General features: G+C 41.2%; 1 protein-coding gene across 7 annotated transcripts in view; it reads left to right on the forward strand.

Annotated features, from left to right (window-relative positions):
* Positions 1–15462: 15462 nt before the first annotated feature.
* Positions 15463–16157, forward strand: part of L3mbtl3 (L3MBTL histone methyl-lysine binding protein 3) — a 110956-nt gene continuing 110261 nt past the window's right edge. For 4 of the 7 annotated variants that reach the window (XM_046449266.2, XM_046449268.2, XM_046449282.2 and 1 more), the window contains exon 1: positions 15464–15553. The gene's annotated coding sequence lies outside the window, so the exon portion shown is untranslated. Of the gene's footprint in view, positions 15554–16157 lie in introns of all 7 variants that reach the window. The other 3 variants (XM_046449233.2, XM_046449261.2, XM_046449272.2) reach the window with 1 other exon arrangement.

Raw genomic sequence — 16157 nt, forward strand, 5'->3', positions numbered from 1 at the left:
TTATTTTAAGATAGGATTCTTGCTTAATTCCTGAGGCTGGTCTCAAACTTACAATCCTCCTGCCTCAGCCTCCTGAGTTGCTAGGATTATAGGCACGTGCCACTGTGCTCTGCTTAATGGTACTGTTAAGGTACTATTTTCTATAGTTTGACTAATTTTTTTTTCTTGGTTTATAAACATTCTCAAGATAACTAAGAAAATAGACTTTCAGGATGTGGGAAAATTTATCATATTCTTTTAATTATCAAAAAAACTTTTTAAGGCCAGGTGTGATGATGCATACTTATAATCCCAGCTACTCAGGAGGCTAGGGCAGGAAGATGGCAAGTTTGAGGCCAGTCTGGGCATTTAGCAAGTCCCTATACCAGAATAAAACTCAGAGGTCAAGCACTAGCCTAGTACAATGAGGCCCTGCATTCAATACTGCAGTAACAACCGTAGCCACTTACCGTAAGTCAATTTATAAGGAGCAAGGATAAAGAGAGCAGGAATTCACTGAAGAACAGAACTCCTAGAAGGCAGGTTGCCTATGTTCCCTGCTGATCCTCATTGTTCTTCAAGACAAGACCCTCGCTGTCACCATCTGGAAGACTTCTCTCACCCTCTCATTTAGCAAGACCTCATGACTCTGTTTTCTCCGCACCCTTCACTCTTTTCCCATATGTGATTATACCTGTGTGGTGTGTCTTCTGATAGAAAAATGGGGTTCTTGGCGTCAGCCCTGGGTTTTCTCCTACCACCTGGGACAGTGACTCCTGTACATGATGTTTTCTAGAGGTTTGTTGAATGCCTGTGTCTCTCTTACAGTGCCTTGCTCCTGCTTTCCATATGAAAATGTAATAGAGGGAACAAGGGTACTCAGTGGGAAGGAGAAAGCTAGACAAAACTCTTTAAAATACAGAAAAGTGACAGGTACAGTGGCACACACCTTTCCAGTGTAGCCACTTGAGAGGCTGAGGCAGGAGGATCCCAAGTTTGAGCCTAACCTTATCACTTTGTGAAACCCTGTATTATAATAAAAAGGGCTGAGGATGTAGCCCAGTGATAAGTGTGCCTGGGTTCAATTTCCAGTAACCCCCGCCTCCCAAAAAAGAAAAAAAAATCCCAGAAACCTGCCAGTTGTGGTGGTGCCTATAATCCTAGTGACTTGGGAGGCTGGGGTAGGAGGCTGGCAAGTTGGAGGCCAGTTTTTTAGCAACTTAGCAAGACCCTCAGTGACTTAGTGAGACCCTGTCTCAAAGTAAAAAATGAAAAAAAATGGGGATGTGGTTCAGTAGCAAAGCACCCCTGGGTTCAATCCCCCAATACTGAAAGAAAAAAGAAAAAAACAGAAAAATTTCAGCAAGGATAAGAAGACTTACAAGATGATATAGATCATTCCAAGAATATTATGACTTAACTGTGGTTCAAGTCTTGACATGAACACTTAAAAGTTGATAATCTTGGGTGGATGACTTAGCTTCTCTAAATGTTAGCATATTCTTCTGTAAGGAGGGTTGAAAATTATAGCTACATGCATTAGGAAGAATTATAAGGCTGTTCCCAATATTCCCCAATGATTGTGTACCCTCTGTGTAATCCCTTCTCTCTGTAGGAGAGATCTATTGCTGTTTTACTCTGTGACAAAGGTGAAGGGATTTTACAGATGTGATGAAGGTTCCTAATCATTTGACTTTGAATTTATAAAAGGGTGATTAGTGTGAATGGGCCTGACCTAATCAGGCAAGCTCTCTAAAGCAGCTTGCAAGCTTCCCTGAAGGGAGTCATTTCAAGGGAGAGAGATTATCCTGCTGGGGTTTGAGAAACAAAGTGGTATGTTTTGAGACATCTATGGATAGAATTACATGGCAAGAGCTGCAGGATCCTTTAGGTCCAGAGAGCAGGAAGCCCCCAGGTGATAGCCCACCATTGGAAATAGAGTTTTCACAACAACTGTGTAGCTTGAAACAAGACTCCAAATCTCCCCCCGACCCCCACCCCAACTTTCTTTTCTCTTTTTGCAGTCCTAGGGATTGAACCCAGAGCTAGGCAAGTACTCTACCACTGAGTCACATCCCCAATCCTGAGTCACTGTGATTACAGGTGTGTTCCATCATGCCCAACCAGGACTCCAAACCTCAAAGGAGACGTTGTCTGCACCTTGATGGCCACTGTGTGAGATCCTAAGCAGAGCTTCTACAGAGCTGAGCTTTGGTCTGAGCCCTGACAATGGAGGCTGTGAGAAAAAAAAAAAATTGTGTGCTGCTTTGGGCAGATATCTGTTATATAGCAGCACATAATAATGTACTTTTCCCTATCAGGAAAATTTATAATTTATAAGCAATTGATTCTAGCTAATGTTATAGAAAGAAGCAGAATTTATTGGAACAAAATTTGGTATGTCATAAAATTGAAGGAAAACTTCAATGATTGGTACTTGAGGATCCTAGGAATAAGGGCAACTTTGAGGTTGTCATTCAGAAAGTTCAGCGTCCTACACCCATCCTTGCCACTTTCTCCATGAATCAAATTCTCCCGACAGAGTCTAGTTGGCCTCATTGTCATCCTTGTCAGGAAGCTTGAGAATGGAGGGGCCCTGCAATCCCACAGAAGGAGAAAGGGAGTTCCCTAAAGGGAAAGTGTGATTCTGTCATTGAGAGGAGAGGAAAGAGATTTGGGGCGGGCACACACAAACAAAATCACCCTGCTGGCTCCTAGGGCTAATTCAGAAAAGATATGAAGCCAGGTGCAGTAGCACACACCTGTAATCCCTCAACTTAGGAGGCTGAAGCAGGAGGACTGCAAGTTCGAGGCCAGCAACTTAGCGAGATCCTGTCTCAAAATTCAAAAATAATGAAAAAGGACTAGGGATGTAGCTCAGTGGTTAATCCCCCTCTCTCTTCCCCCCGCTTCCCACCTGAATTCAATTCCCAGTATATTAAAAAACAAAAGAAAATACATGAGATAATAAATGCAAAAAATAAAAAGCAGTTTTTGGCACATGGTAATCACTCAGCAAATTTTAGATAGTAAAATAGAAACCTCTGGTTCTGAAGATAAAGAGACAAATTCCATCCTGATGAGGGCCAAACTTCAATAACACTCAAGAAGACAGGCTTAAGTGCCTGTTGCTACCTAGATGACTTATAATTAAGAAGTTATCAGAGGTTAGGAAGTTATAGATTTCTCAGTGCTATCCACACTGATTGTTGCTATGTACTCAAGCCAACCAACCATGAGATAGACTCCTCCAGATTCCAGTGGACCAGGGTGGAAGCCCCCTGTGAGTGGCTATTCCTCTTCATCCAGGACTCTTAATGGTGGGTACATAGTTCTCACTGTAAATACACTGGGTGTACTGAGGCCAGCTCATTCATGTTTAAATCATGGTTTTAAATCTGAAATTTTAGAAAATTCATAATATCTGGCCTACTCACATGTGGCTTTATCTCTAAACTGACACTATCTTTCAGTTCCTGGTATTGGGTAATGTATTTGTGAGTTTTCCATTTTTTTTGCTTTCTGGTGCTGGGGGATGGAACCGAGGGCCTTGTGCATGCTAGGTAAGCACTCTACCATTGATGTATACCTCAGTCCCTTGCTGTTTTTTTGAAGTGAGGTTATTTCCCAGCTGTGTTGCCAGCTGCCGTTGGTCGATACATCCATTTTGGGGAAGGCCTATCTGTCAGGTGGTGTCATTCCTGGCCTAGAACATCCTTGACGGCTGGGGTTAATGTCCATTCCGTTCTGTTCTACTCCCCGAGTATTTATTGAGCTCCCATTACGTGCAATGAACTGTATTAAGTGCTTTGATAGATTAAAAAATGAATAGATAAGACAGAGCTTCTGACCTTAGGGTATTTTATTATCTTAAAAGAGAGACAAACGTTACAAGAACCAGACACAATACAAAGCAGGATATGACAGGTGCTAAAATAGTTACAAAGACAGAAGCAAGCTTTACATTTCAAATGTGGCTACCTGGAGTTCTTCTGGTTAAGGTAAAATTTGTGTCCTTCCTGATTGTATGTCCCTCTAGGAACAGGAAACATTCTACTCAATTTTTTATTCCCAGTGCCTAGAACAGTCCCTGGTCCTTAATATGGACAAGTAAATGTGAGTCTAAAGATTGTTAAAATATGGCAAAGCAGACACATAAAATGTTGTTTTGACCATTTTTATTTTCCTTTCTTTTTTTTTTTTTTTTTGGTACCAGGGGTTAAACCCTGGGGCACTCAACCACTGAGCCACATCCCCTATTTTGTATTTTATTTATAGACAGGGTCTCACTGAGTTGCTTAGGGCCTTGCAAAGTTGCTCAGGCTGACTTTGACCTCATGATCCTCCTGCCTCCCAAGCCCGGAGTCCTGTGTAACCACACCGGGCAGTGTTTTGACCATTCTTTTGTGTGTGTGTGTGTGTGTGTGTGTGTGTGTGTGGTGCTGGGGATTAAACCCAGGGCCCTGTGCATGTGAGGCGAGCATTCTACCAACTTAGCTGTATCCCCAGGCCTTGATCATTTTAAATGTGTACTTCAGTGTCAAAGAAGTACATTTGTATTATTGTACATCATCCACCTATAAATTTTTTTTCCATCTTGCAAAATCATTTTTTCCCATTAAATAATGATTCCTTATTCCCCCCTCCTCCTAGCCACTGAAAACCACGCTTCTGTTTTCTGTCTCTATAAATTTGTCTCTTCTAGGTACCTCATTTAAGTGAAATAGCATAGTATTTGTCCTTTTGCAATTGGCTTATTTCACTTAGCATATTGTCTTAAAGGTTATAGAATGGGCCAGAATTTCCTTCCTTTTTAAGGCTGATTTTTATTGTATGTGACAGTCACACAAGTACATGCATAACATGCGCCACCTTTTGTTTACTCTTTTGTATTAGTTAGCTTTCTGTTGCTGTTACAAAATACCTGAGAAAATCAACTCAGAGAAGAAACAATTTGTTCTGGTTCATGGTTTCAGAGATTTAGTCCACAGTTGCTTGTGGTGGTTAGGCAAAAGTCATGGCAGGGAGCATGTGGTCCATCAAAGCTAATCAGCTCATGGTGATTAGAAGCAGAGGAGAGAGAGGAAGGGTCTGGGGTCAAGATACATCTTTCCAGAGCATGTCCCCAGTGTCCAACTTGCTCCAACTGGGCCCCAGTTTCCACCACCTCCCAGTAGTCCATTAGACTATGAACCCATTAATGAAGTAATCCATTCGGGAGATCAGAGTCCTCGTGATCCAAACACTTCCCCTAAGTTCCTTTCTCTGAACATTTCTCTGAACAAGCATTCAACACATGAGCTTTTGGGGGACTCTCTAGATCAAAACCAGAGCACCATTCATCCATGTATGGACACTTGGGTTGTTGCCATCTTTTGACCATGATAGATACTGCTGATATGAACATGGATATACAAATTACCTGTCTGAGTGAGCTAGAAATTTTGATAGGTCAAGGCAGGAGAGAGCATTTTATATGTAGGAAATTTTAAAAAAGCAAAAACCAATGACAGTGCCCTAGGCTTGCTGGATATGGCTTACTCATAAGAGTGGCCTGGGGAAAGACAGAAAGGTCAGTCTGTCCTTGAAGGGCACTAACAGCCATACCCAAGAGAAAATTTTTTTTGTCAAATTGGGACAAACCATTTAGGGGTCAGGGTAGGTGAGTAACATTACTGACTTGGTACTCAAGGAGGATAATTGTAGTAGCAAAGATGTAGTTATAAATATGGGGTAATCATCCTGGCAGGAGACAAAATAGGGCAATGGCAGAGGAAATAGTAAAAGGAGGGAGGAAGGGAGTAGACATGTCATAGAGGTACAATCGATGGAATCTGTTGACTAACTGGATGTGGGTGGCAGGAAGGGAAGTTGTTAAATCTGCCTGAGAGCATGGCGACATTATAAACTGAGATGAGAGATGCAGGAGGAAGAAGCAGCAAGCAAAAACGAGAGTTACTATTTGTTGGGCTCTTATGTGTTTGGTACCTCACTATATTATCTCATTGAATATTGATAATGACCCAGTAAAATGGGGATTACTGTATATAGGAAGAAACTCAGTTTATGTAGATGAAGCTGTCTAATGTACAGTTCAGTGGTAGAATTGAGATTTACCACCACAATATTCCGTTGTCTTCAAATACATAGAATATCCATATGGATTTGTTTCTCTCTCTGTCTCTCTCTTTGTACTGGGGATTGAACTCAGGGACACTTTATCACCAAGCCACAGCTCTTTTTATTTTTTATTTTGAGATAGGGTTTTCCTAAGTTCCTTAGTGCTTTCCTAAAGTGCTGAGGCTGTCCTTGAATTTGTGACTCTCCTGCCTCACTCAGCCTCCTGAGTCACTGGGATTATAGGCATGTGCTACCAAGCCCAGCAAAACCATATTCAGCTAGATTTATCTCTGAAGAAGTTGGAAATTGGGGCTGGGGATGTGGCTCAAGCGGTAGTGCACTCGCCTGCCATGCGTGCGGCCCGGGTTCGATCCTCAGCACCACATACAAAGATGTTATGTCCGCCAATAACTAAAAAATAAATATTAAAAATTCTCTCTCTCTCTCTCTCTCTCTCTCTCTCTCTCTCTCTCTCTCTCTCTCTCCCCCCCTCTCTCTTAAAAAAAAAAAAAAGAAGTTGGAAATTGCACATGCCTCAGCGGCTTGGGAAGTTGAGGCAGGAGGATTAAGAGTTCAAAGCCAGCCTCAGCAAAAGCGAGATGTTAAGCAAAAGCGAGATGTTAAGCAACTCAGTGAGACCCTGTCTCTAAATAAAATACAAAATAGGGCTGGGGATGTGGCTCAGTGGTCAAGTGCCCCTGAGTTCAATCCCCAGTATCCCCCACAAAAAGAGAAGAAGTTGGAAATGCAATTCTTGAGGTTCAGTTGAATGCTTGCAATGAAAGTATAAGTTCTTTACCAAAGGGTGAGTTCAAGGGGTGCTGGAAAAGTATGTGAGTTCACTCAGAAGAAAATGTAATGTCAGAAGGGAAGATCAGAATTCAATTCCAGAAACACACTATATAAGTTCAAGGAACTCTAGAGACGCAAAGCCAATTGGATGGATGGATGGATGGATAGATGGATAGATGGACAGATGGATGGACAGATAGATGCAAGGATATTTATTAGGGGACCCACTTGATTATGAAAACTCAGAAGTCCCATAAAGACCATCTCCAAACTGTAGACCCTGGAGTTCTGGGTCCTGGCTCAGTTCAGGTTGAAAGGCCTCAATACCAGCCAATGGTGTAACTCTCAGCCAGAGGCCCAAGGCTTGAGAGAGGCTGTGTGTGGGGTGATGGTCTAAGACCTGGAATACAAAGATTGGAGAGCCTATAGTTCTGATGTCCACAGGCAAAAGAGAAGGGTCGACCATGTTCCAGGAGAGGCAGGAAGTTGCCATTTTGTTCTATCCAGGCCCCCCCACCCCCACCCCCGTTGATTGGGTGGTACCCACCACGTCGAGAGTGGATCTTCCCCATTCAGTCCTCCAGACTCTATGTCATTCTTCTCTGGAAACACGCTGACCAACACACTCAAAAGTACTTCTTTACCTGCTCTCTCAGTAATTCTTAATCCAGTCAAAAATTAACTACCAAACACATATTTATCAGGAGAGGAAAAAAAAAATGTGGGGGGAGGGCTGGCTGAGGGACCAGAGAGCCATCAGAACGGTGAAGTGACAGGAAAGTTGCCTGAGAAGACAGTTTCAAAAAAGGGATGAGTCAGCACTCTGAAATGCTTCTAGAATCTGAAGTAGGAAGTGGACTGTGGCCACTAGGGTGGGCATTTAGGAAGCCATCAGAGTCTTGCCACAGAGCAAAGGACACAGCTCAGGGTCCATGCACTGAGAAGTGATTAGAAAGTAGGGAAGGGAAGAAAGGGCTTGTGAGCTCCTGGTTCAAGAAAACTGGAAGCAAAGGAAATTATGGTACAGTATTCAGAGGGATGTGGGATTCAGTAACCGTGATTTTTTTTTTTTTTTTTTGGTTCTTTTCTTTTTTTCTTAGGATTGTGACAATAAGAGATGTTTGGAGGGCTATGAAGAAAAAGTCAGTGGAGAAAAGCAGACTGAAAATATTGGGAGACTGAGGAAAATTGATGGAGGATGAGAGAGTACGATCCAGAACACATTTAAAAGCATAGCCTGGGGGAAGAGGAAAGGATATCCTTTTCCTGAAGATGAAAGAGAAAGAGCTTAGAAGCTAAAGGGAAGAGTTGGAGAAACGTATGTGGAAATGGAGGCCACCTTGTAAGGCTGTGGTGGCCTCAGGTGGAGGCTGGCCTGGAGATTAGTAAACAGCTAGTTTGAAGAACAGGGAAACAAGTAGGCTTAAATGAATAGTTTAGTTTTACGAGGGCTCCTCTGAGTTAGTATTGTTTTTAGTGAAGCCAATCAATAGGGACACTAAGGAAATCTCTGTGTCTCTTTCAGACCAATACATTTTTAGACTTTCCTGAAATTCCACAGAGACACCTGATTGGGTTTGGGTATTTCCCAAACCTTCTTAGCCTATTTATAGATGCTTAAGTAAGATCAATCTTCACTGATCTCATCAGTGGTATGCTGATTTTCACCAGTTTCATTTTTCACTGTCAACAAATTCTAAGGGCACACACACAGAGCACCCCCACCACCCCCATGTATAAACACTGGGAAAAGAACCATTTTCTTCAAGAGGCTGTCATTTAAAGATATTGAGAAATTACCAAGATATGATGAAATGTTTGAATATTGTATTTCAAAATTTTGTTCTTGAAAGATGTCAAGCCCATTGAGAAACCTCAGTTTATAAACCTTTCTATTGATTCTAGTTTCTGAAATAGTACCAAGTGCAAGGCATAGCTAGTATAATTTAAAGTAACAGATTGTCTTCTCTTACATTGACATTCCATTCGGCATTCTATGTGAACAAAGTAATGTTCCAGAAATTTTTTTTTATATACAGTTACATTTACTGTATTTATGTGACAAATTCAATTCCAGGTATAGGTATTAGCAATTGGAACCATGCCTCAGTTACCTCCCTTATGAAAGATAATATAGGAATGTTATAACAAATATTTAGTTAAAAAACTGAAAAGGGCTTTGAAAATGTAAAAGTGTAATATAAATGCTAAATAAAGATAATATATTCTGAACAGCAGGCTTCTTTGAAATAGGGCCTATGAATTCCATTAGCACTCTCTGTTTACATGCTTTTAGGAACTTTTAGGAGGATGTTACCCATGATCATGCTTTGTGACATGATGCTGTGGCCTAATAACCAGCTGGGAAAGGGGCAAGTAAAATAGCAACGTAACAGTTCCCATGATAATATTTCTGTAATTACTTAATATGTGTTTATTGCACACTTGCCATCCATATACAGGGAACAAAACTGGCAAAAGTCTGGGAAAGGACCTGAAGAGGCATTTCTCAAAAGAAGACATACAAATGGCCAACAGATACATGAACAAATGCTCAACATCACTTACCACTAGGGAAGAGCAAATTAAAACCACAATGAGATATCACTCACACCTGTCAGTATGGCTATTGTGGAACTCAGTGGAGGATACGTGTTGGCAAGGATGCGGATTGTATATTGTTGGGGGGAACCTAAGTGGGTACAGCCATTATGGAAAACAGTATGGAGGTTCTGCAAAAAACTAAAAAGAGAACTACCATATGATTCAGCAATCCCACTTCTGGGTGTGTATTGGAAGGATTTTAAATTAGTATGTTAAAGAGATATCTGCCCTCTCATGTTTTGGTAGCACTATTCACAGTAGACAAGATAGAGAATCAACTTAAATGTCCATTCACCAATGAGTGGATAAAGAAAATAGGAGATATATATATACAATGAAATACTATTCCACCTAAAAAAAGAGAGAAAAATTATGTAATTTGAGAAAACATGGATGAAATTTGAAGACATTATGCTAAGTAAAATTAGCCACGCAGAGAAAGACAAATACCCAAAGGTTCTTTTACATGTGGGAGGGGGAAAAAAAACAACAAAAACAAGTAAGCGAACAAACAAAAAGTCAATTTCAAACACCTAGAAGCAGAAAGCAGAATGGTGATTACCAGAGGTTATGTAATAGAGGGAACGGGAATATGTTTGTCAAATATTACAGTATTTCAGTTAGATACGAGGAATACCTAATAAGTATCTGAGGAGATAGATACATTAATCAGCTTGATTAAACCATACCACATTGTGTGTGTGTGTGACAATATTACTTTGTACCCTGTAAATATATGCAATTATAATTTGTCAACTTCCAGTAAAGAATAAGAAAAGCAGGCAAAAATTTCTATTCAGAAACTAACATTTATTGACCACTAACTAAATGCCCAGTATTATTCTTGCATTCATCCATTAAATCTTTGAAACAGTTCCTTGAACTTGGTATGGTTAATATTCCCATTTTACAGATACAGAAACAGGGAAGAGAGGTTCAGTAACTTGCCCACGATAGCACAGTGGCAAGAAATGCATTTGGGATTTGAATCTTGAAGTCTGGCTGGCATTTTCCACTAATGAGAAAAAAATGACTTGGTACTGAAATGACTAAATTGAACTACACACTTGATCCTCTATCATTTTGTAAAGCCAAAATGACTGCGTCATACACATTGCTTGGGGTCTTGTTTTTCTATTTAATTTGAAAACTCTTCAATTCTCTATAAGTGATACAGTTATTATGGGGGTGCCAGAGAAGACAGAAATTCTGCTATTCAGGAAGACTTCCTGGTGATCACAGAACGGCCAGGTCTCTTTGGACTAGAATGACATGTGAGAATGAGAGGTCATGCAGAGTCTGGATGCAGTGCTGGCATCTTCATCTTTTGCTTCTCCTGCCAGCTAATTTCTGCTCTTTCCTATGATTTCTGCTGAAGCACTTTACAGTATACCTATGTGCTACCTTTTCCTGTGAGTCATTTAGTATTTGCAATGCCTATCAACTAACTTCATCTCCAGTACCTCCAGTTCATATAGTCAAGTGTGAGAATATGATTGGCTATTCATATGGGCCAGCACTTCCTGCTGATCCTTGGCTACCCCACTCACTGCTCAATTCACTCTTGACTTAAATGTCCACTCCTGGACCAATCAGTTGCCGCAGGAGGCCAGGTCACATAGAAAGACGATTTTAGAACCAGGCTGTAATGGGATTGGGAGCTATTGTCACAGACATGTTTTAAAATCTGGCTTGTCCCCACTAATATTATTTAGATATAAGACTTCTGGATTTAGGTTTTTAAATAAGTGTTATATAAAATTATATAGAATTAAAAATAGCCTTTTAAATTTAAAAGTCAATGTTGTTCCACTCTTGAATATATCTATCTCGACATTCTTTGTAATAAATACTTCCACCCAGAGGCTTTTTTATATATTTAATTTCCTTAAGATGTGTAGAATGTGGTAGATATTATAGTTGTTTCCCTATCTGATAAATAATATATCCCTTTTCTTTACACTCAGCATTTCAATTACATTTCACTATTACAAGCCTTGTGCTAAGAAAGTATGCAGATATGTCACAAGAAAGAACCAGGATTCAAATTAAAGTACCTCTATGAACCTTTAGTGTTATCTAGAACACTAGCAGGAAGAACAAACTCAGCATTTACAAATATCAATAATAAGAATTTTGGCCAAATCAATGTTAACATCATTTTTATACTTGGAAAAACATGGAGTACACAATTATGTAGGATAAAAAAATCAATAGCTCGACTCATACTTAAAAGTAAGACAATGCATTAAAAAGAATGATTTCAAGTATTATTCATTTAGAAAATGTCTGTAGAAAGATTCAATTTTACCTTAAGACTTGGGACCAATAATAGCAGACTTTGCAACATGGGGACCTGGGTTAGAAAAGCAGTTTGTGGCTATGAAACAGATCAAAACAAACTAGCCATTAGGGACTAGAATCCCTGACCTCGATCTCATTACTACCAGGCTTAGCCCCACTGAATGAGCTGTTTATTGATAACATTTGGATACCTAGCAGATGAATGAACCTTTACTCCTTACTTAAAATTCCTTTCTTAGTTCTATATTATTCCTACTAAATTGTGACAGTGTTACTAATACATGTGAGGGGGAGAAGGGAGGGCCATAGCATTCCAAGAGACCTCAGAAATCAGTTTCTGTTTTCTCTGTCAAATTAGGGAGATGATTGAAGCCTTAAAATGTGAGGTGACCTGCTAAATGGTTGCCAGCAGTAGTGGCAGAAAACTGGATTAGAACATGAACCCCTTCGACTTCACTTCTGAGTGCTTTCAATTTGTGAGGGACTGGCTCATGGAGGAGATCATCCGTGAATTTGTCAGTACAGGAGTGTACCCTATGTTAGGAAGAGGGAGTTTGATTTCTAAATTTAAGTTCAGGCATAGTGGAAGTTATAGGACCCGATACAGTGAGAGGTTTTGTTTGTTCTTTGTGGTAGTGGGAATTGAACCCAGGTGCCCTTTATCACTGCCCTATATCCCCAGCTCTTTTTATATGATTTATTTTGAGACAGGGTCTCACCTAGATTGCAGAGGCTGGCCTTGAACATAGGATTCTCCTACCTCAGTCTCCCAGGCCAAGGGGATTACTGGCATGCACCCCTGCATGGGCTCAATGAGAGGTTTAAATGGCCTCCATTTGTGGGGTGATCAGAAGCCTCAAAAACTCTGAAGAGTGAATTGTTTAAAACATTTTCTGTGGAAAATGACCATAGTTGGGAATGGAGTCATATGCAGGGAGTGGAAGTTTGGGTATGAGTAAATAAATACAAAGAAAAATAAATAGTTTGGACAGCCAGGGAATCTGGAGACCTGGGTCTGAAGAATGGATCTGGTATGTAGGTGTGGAGGGTGAAGCAAAGTAGAATGGGAAGTGAGGAGAGGGGTAGAGACTGATGAGATTAAATGATGCTGGAAAAAATGTATTCATCATGCATGATTAAACAGTGACTGAACAGCAGAAGGTTGAAGGTATGGCAGAGAAGCTTCTAGTATATTACCACTTAGGGAACAGATGGTGAAAATCCTCTACATATACTCATTTATATAAATAATAAAACAATGTTATCTGGATGCTAATGGTGTATTCAGCCTGTCTTGGATGGTGGCACTGAAGATTCCTTGTTAATAAAAACAAAACAAAACAAAAAACAAAAAATCTTGGTAGTAGCCTTTAAAGTCATTATTCTTACAGGGGAGTACCTTCAAAATATTTATTATCATGAACCACATCTTGGGAACAACTGAGATGAGGTTCTAATAATGACCTCTGAAGGAGAAAGACAATGTATTGTAGAGTGCCTCATGTCATCCTTATTTCTATTAGTGAGCCTCAGTCAGTGCAGCAAGCCTTGCTCTCTACAATCTTGGGCCTTTATCAGGTACTTTATGATTGGAGCATGTACTTGGACACCTTGGAAATAAGGGGACATCACACACCCTGGATGCATGTCCTTCAAGAATTAGCTGAAACATCATTTCTAAAAAATCTCCTTATTGCCACCAGTGCTCCTTGACTATACTTATTCCACATACCCCTACTATAACATTTACCACACTAGAAAATAATGCCAAATTTACTACACTGTCTCTCTCTCACCAAACTGAATTCCTTATAGCCAAGGCCTAGTTTTGGTCATCTGTTTACCTCTGGCACATTGTGGAGTGCTTAGCACAAGACAGACCATTCAGATACATTTACAGACTGTTGAACCAATATCTCTGAAAATCCATGTACGATAGAAATACCATCCAGAAATAATCTATAGAGAATGAATATAAGATGGATTTTTAGAAAGAGGAATCTAAAATTAATTTGAGTTTCTTTTGGGGCAAGGTCTTAGTTTGCCACATAATTCATGGTCTTTTTTTTTCTTCTCCCATAGTCTGCCTTTGGCCATTTTGCTGCTTATTATTCAAGGACTAGAAAGCAAGAAGCTGAAATTGAGACTGGTTAATGAAACTACTTGAGAGCTGCTTTGAAAAAGGTTGGATGTGGTGAGTGATATCAGTAGGGAACAATGGTTTGAGATTATCCATAGCTCTCACTAACCCAGTCTTTCCCCTTCACAGAATGGAACCAATAGCTGTCCAGTATAGGAAGCATATTTTATAAGCTCATTTCCGCATCACAGGGTTTGTACCTTTGTCTAAAGTATACATCAAGCAACATGCCTTGATTTTTGGTTTGGAGAATTCAGTCACTATACCAACAGAAGAAAGAGTTGGGTGGTCTGCTCCTCTAGGGTAATTTCATGGTCCTAAGGAAAGAATTTAACAGTTTATTTTCTGAAGCTGGCTCAAGGAACATTCCTTAGGTGAAAAAAATTCAATCAAGAATAATATTACTTACATTTTTGGGGAAGGATTTTTAATACAGAATTTCCATCTGTGATATATTTAAATTCTAAGCCTCAGGCAACAATTTCAGAAAAGGGTCTCCTTTACCCTTTATTAGATACAAAATAAATAGTTCACTCGAGGGGTGGGGGCTTCTCCTCACCTTTTCACTTTTACAAAATATAAGGCTTGCTTTGCCATTCTTAAAATCACACTAGCTACTCCTGCGCCCCTCCCCCCCAGCAAACTTGGATATTGGCATCAACATGTTTATCCCAACTTTAATTACTTGAATTATTTTGTATAAGTACATTTATCTAGTATGGAGGACGGTGAGCTGCCCCAAAGACTGCCTGCAGTAAATAAGCGGAGAGCTGTCAATACTGAAATACAATACTCTCTTGATCTAGTTTTGACAAGTTGACAAAGGCAGGTTTTGCTATTTAGGACCACTCAGCCATCTTGACTGAGGGTAACCCTAGACCTGCTTATTGCCAAGGTACCTGAACAGTGATTTCTAAGTTAAGGTAGGAATCCCAGCATATCTCAAAACAGAGGCCTAACCCATCAAATCTATTAATACAGATTCACACTTAGGAAGTGAAAAGAACGCGCACGTTTTTTAATGCATACTTTATTATGCATTCTTCCAGTCCTAAAAAGAGGGAGAGATTGTACTCCGTAGAAGCTTAAAACTTTATTTTTCATGACCTGTAGCATGTATTTAGGCTTTGGGTAGCGTTTGTGTAAAAACCAAGGCCCACTCTTTAATGGCTGAATGCATACATTTAAAAGCACATGGTGGATTAGCTGCTAGGAGAATTGCCTTTAAAAAAAGTAAAGTGAAAAACAGACAAAGAAATCTATAACCTTAGCAGTCTTTCACATTTGTTTAGACTGTTCTTGAGCCCGCTTCGAGCCAGTGACAAGGATCTCGAAAAGATGCACCTGAAACAGTATCTGCGGGCAGCTGCATTTGCCAAGCGGCTTTATTGCTGCTTTCCAGCGGCGAAGGCGCAGCAGCACTAACAGGGAAGCCAGAGCGAGCCTCCCCGGCAGCGGCGGCGGCGGCGGCGGCGGCGGCGGCACCGGCACCAGCGCAGTTTCCCCTCTCCCCAGCCCTGACTCTACGCGCACATGCGCACTGCGCCCGCAGCCCTGGACCATTTGTCAGGACTACTCGTGAGACGGAGAAAAAAAAAAAGAGAAAATTTGGGGGTAAGAAGCGGCTGATCGGATCTAATCTCTAATTAATCTGAAGATTTGTCCATGCAAAAGCCATTCATTTATTTTTCTGGGTGAGGATGAAAGTTAAGAGACCTATAGAGGGAAGGAAGCGCACCCTCGTCTTGTGAAACAGATCAGGGGAGGGGAAGGACAGAAGGGGTTTCTCCCCCACTTCTCTGCGCCTCTGGGAAAGAGGAGAAAACTTAATCCCGGGGAAAAAAGTGGGCAAGTGACTCGGAAACGGCTGGAGGGGGAGTCTCTGGGCATCTCACTCTGAAGTAGTGAGTGCGAGTGTGAAAGAGGAACAAAAGAGAGAGAAAAGAGAAAGGAAAAAATGGGGGGAGGAGAGACTTGTATTTTTTTCTTTGCGCGCACACGGGGAAGGGTGTGGGGGGCCGTGCGGAAGGGAGCCGGGGCGAGACGGCCGCGTCGGGTTCTCGCCCGCGCGCAGGCGGCGGGATGCGTGTGGGCCCCCTCCCCCGCGCCCCCCGAGCTTGTCACTTTGGTCGCTTTCATGACACCGGGCGCGGGGTGGGGGAGCGCGGCGGCGCCGGGCTTCGCCGGGGTGCGTGTCCGGGTGGGCGCCGCGGAGCAG

Source organism: Marmota monax, unplaced genomic scaffold (assembly GCF_021218885.2).
Source record: "Marmota monax isolate L192 unplaced genomic scaffold, Marmota_monax_Labrador192_F-V1.1 WCK01_AAM20220418_F8-fsc00030, whole genome shotgun sequence".
Taxonomy (NCBI): Eukaryota; Metazoa; Chordata; class Mammalia; order Rodentia; family Sciuridae; genus Marmota; species Marmota monax.